The sequence below is a fragment of the Malaclemys terrapin genome, chromosome 3 (assembly GCF_027887155.1).
Source record: "Malaclemys terrapin pileata isolate rMalTer1 chromosome 3, rMalTer1.hap1, whole genome shotgun sequence".
NCBI classification, from domain to species: Eukaryota; Metazoa; Chordata; order Testudines; family Emydidae; genus Malaclemys; species Malaclemys terrapin.
The window spans coordinates 39,321,467-39,325,795 of record NC_071507.1 but is presented as its reverse complement, the minus strand read 5'-3'; positions in this window follow the sequence as shown (position 1 = coordinate 39,325,795).

The following is a 4,329-nucleotide window of genomic DNA, read 5'->3' as shown; positions in this document are numbered from 1 at the left end:
TCCCCGCTGCCGCCCGCTGTCTGCTCGGAGGCGAGCTGGAGACAGAGCGGCTCCTCGGAGCCAGGGAAGAGGCGGCGGGGAGGGGACACGCCTCCTCCTGCCTCCCTGGCACAGCGAGGGAGTGGAGCTGCCTCCCACCTTGACTCTGCCTCCGTCCCCAGCCGCCAGGGGGTGGCGGCCGCTCGGGGGGACTTCACCCAGCGGCCGCTTTCCTTCTCCTTCCCTTTCCCGCCCTCGGGCGCAGCCCCTCCCCGCTCGGCTCCCCCGGAATGAGGCCTCCCAGGGAATCACTGGTCATTTATTCTCCAGCCCCCCGGGATTCCCCCTGGCGCTTGCCTGCGAAATGGTTGCACTTCACTTGGCTAAAAGCTCCATTTCACGGGCGCATTAATATTTCACAAGAGCAGAACTTGCACTCGGCCCTAATAGCTTTAATACCATTTTCGCCTTCTTCCTCCGGCAGCGGAGCAGGGTGGAAAACAGAAGTGGGTGGATTTAGGGGGAGCCCGCGACTTTTGCAAAGGTGATGACTTGGGCTCCGTCAGACTCTGCACAGCAGCCTGCGGAGAGAGGGAGGTTGTAAACTCGGACCAAGAACACGTTTGTTTTCTGGCAGCTTTCTGCGTACAAAGACTTGGGAGAAGTTGCCTGCAAAGAGCTCTCTGTATTCAACAAAGTGACTAAAAATCCTTGGAGCAGAAACGTTTGATCACCACATTACCCACTGCTTGTTTAACACAGCTGGGAACCAGCGCTGTTTGTTTGCATCGTATCTTTACATTCATATTAGAGGTGATGTGCCTCGCTGGGGTGGGAATTGGGTGGGCAGAGCGCGCTCACACCTACACAGGTTTAAGGATTTGGGGTGGGGGGGGGATAACAATAGTTTGGATTCATTATTTCTGAATTCTGACGCGTTTGTTCTTTTTAAGGTGCCCGATGCACGTCATGGTTAGGAGCTTACATTCCTTCCCCATCCTTATCTTCTGTCTGTCCTCTTGCAGACCCACATGCATAATTTAGAAAACAGTGCAAACGCCTCAATTCTTTCTGGCCGTTTTATTTATAGCCACTTCGGAATAGTATTTATGCGCTGATTTTATTTATCTTCATTTTTCTTCCTTGTTTTTTGTTATACCAGTATAGAATATTTGTTTTTACTAAGACATGTCTTACTTAATTGCCCAGCCTTCAGTATGAGTTTGTCCATTTGAACATAATTTTAACATATTGTTACAGCACAATGATGATGATGAGCCTGTCCGAGTTTCTTGGTTTGGGATTTAGTACGGGGATCGTTATTTTTCCTCTCCCTTGATTTTTTCTAAGTGATGCACATATTCATCAGCATCTAAGCAGCTTGGAATAAGCTCATCCAAGGTATAACTCTGTCCATCTCGTTCAGTTTACACCAGGTATTACCGAATTTGGCTCCTTCTGTCCAAGAGGAAGGGCAAGTTTCTCTCTTCCGAACTGATGCCAAACCTGGGCAGGATCCAGTACTTCTAAAGGGAACAGCAGGAACAAAATACACAATTGGTTTACTATTGCATCTTTCCACTGCTGCTGATATATGTATTGGGTTTTATGGGATACTTTGTTTTGTTACTATCAGTTTACCTTGACAGCTGATGTTTGTAGAACACCTATAAAGATTAAAAAAAGAAGATGTGAATAGACCTACAGTAACAAAAGATTTCAAAGACAATGAGAACATGAAATAAATGCTATTGATTTTAATCAGTTTCTATCATCTTTCTACAATATGATAGGTGACAGATTAGATCAAATTTCCACATTACTACTGGGAAGAATTCTGTAATATCTTGTATTTAGTTGTGACACTGATTAAGTTTCCCAAACCTGAAGAAGAGCTCCGTGTAAGCTCAGAAGCTTGTCTCTCACCAACAGAAGTTGTACCAATAAAAGGGCTGGTCTACACGGGGTGGGGGAATCGATCCAAGATACGCAACTTCAGCTACGCGAATAGCGTAGCTGAAGTCGAAGTATCTTGGATTGAATTACCTGGGGTCCACACAGCGCGGGATCGACGGCCGCGGCTCCCCCTGTCGACTGCGCTACCACCGCTCACTCTGGTGGAGTTCTGGAGTTGACGGTGAGCACATTCGGGGATCGATATATCACGTCTTAATGAGACGCAATATATCGATCCCGGATAAATCGATTGCTACCTGCCGATACGGCAGGTAGTGAAGACGTACCCAAAGATATTACCTCACCCACCTTGTCTCTGTAAGGTAAGTCACTTTTATGCTTGATTGCATTTTGTCCACTAGAGGTCATAGTAAGAGCCAATTTTCTTTGTTAATTTGCAGAGTGAAAAAAAAAAGTAGTCAAGCATACAAATCAATGGATTGTCCCACAATAAATTCATTTTCTAGATTTCTTTGGGATAACAAACTCTAGTTTCTATTTTCATGTAGCTGGAAAGGTTTTTACTATCAAGTGCTGACTTTAGTTAAAGCTTCCTTGCTTGCAGTTTATTTGATAAGTAATAATCACTGTACTAACCTTCTTCACCTTTTCTTTAAGGTACATGCCTCTGTATTTCACACTTTCAGGAGCAACTGCTCAAGGTCTGGTTAAAAAATAGTTTCAAGAGCTGCAAATGATAGTAGTTAGCATATTCATGTTGATAATGATTTACCCAATAATTCCTAACTTTGTAATTTTAAATGCTGTTTCAATACATTGTTTAACTCCTTTAGCATTTTATCTGCTAATTCATAGAGCAGTATATAAATAATACGACTTTAAGACATGAGTACAGAGGAATGGCTAGGAATGTGAAGTCTAGAGACTATATCATGGAAAACATGGCTTTAGAATATGTTTTACAAACAAGATGTATTGCAGGAGCAGAAGGATGATTAGAGATTGGGAATACAAGAATCAAACTTCACTTTCCTCAGTGGATCACTTGATGACATGAGATGATATTTTAAAATCAATTAGTTATTTTTAATATGACACGTAATACAGAATTCTCCATAAGGACAATATTGCTGAACATTAGAAAGCAAACTAATCTGAAAACTGCAATTTCTTTAATCTGCAAAAGGGCCCAAAATGTGTTTTTCACTTTCTAGAAATTAATTTAAATTATTTAGTTCTTTTCAACAGAATGTACATTTGATTCTGCTAGCCAATATCATCAACAAATGTACAGTTGTAAATTAAGTAGCTGTCTTAACTGGAGCAGCAGGTAATGCAATCATTCAACTCTGTAACCAAATAGATAGAAGCTGTAACTGTCCAGTAAGTGATCTGATTTTTGGAAATTTGGAGCCAGATAAATCTGTAGTAACTTCATTGATTTCATTGTAGTAAATCCAGAGTAGTTTGACTGATTTCAGTGGAGTTACTCTGGATTTACAACAGATTAGAATCTGGTGCTGGGAGTCCAAACTTTTCCTCACTGAAGTTAATGGCAAAACTTCCAGTGATGTCAGTGAGAGCAGCCCCTTAGATTGTATCTCATGAGTGACAACTTCAGGAGATTTGAAAAGAAGGAGATTAGAACTTGGAAGATACATGAAATTCGTTAGTTTCAGGAAAGTCAGCAGAGAGTCTGAGAACTGTGAGGCTGTAAGTGAGATATCCAGCAAAATAAAAGAAGCAAGCGATTTAATAAAAAAAAAGCAAAGTTCAACACAGAACTGTGCATTGTGTAGTTAGCTGTGCTAGTTTGAAGGACTGTACTAATTCAAGTAAACAAGCAAGCCACTGCAGACAATGTAAGTGGGTCAGCATAGAAATTGGTAAATGGTACCAATCTTTTTCATCACAGATACAATATGGGTTTAAAATAAATCTTCAGTGCTACTGACCAAGGAGATTGGTCTAAAAAACATAATGAAAAGAGACTGCTTCAGTCAGACAGTTGAGTTTCTCGCTTATTCAGAAAATCATATTTAGCTCTGGACGTATTCAACGTGATGTTAAATCATGGAATGACCTTAATTTCCTGAGGTTACGTACTTGTAGCATTCACTGCCCAGGACCTTTGAATAGGCATTTTGTAAGGTGGTTTTCTTTATAACATAGCACCTCTTTTCACAGTTCTCGTTGTACCAATACATCATAAAGGTATTTCATATATTTGAAATCTTTTCTACAACTTCCAAAATCATGTTGGCTTTGTCCTGGGGCCACTGTTCTGTTTTGACTGTAATGCTATGTTTGTTCAATAAAAGGATTCCCAATTCATTTATGTGATCATATGGATCTAGTTACAGTGGTTGCCAATAATTATACATAATTTTGTGGTGGATTCTGCACCTGTTGAAGTCAATGGGTGTATCACTG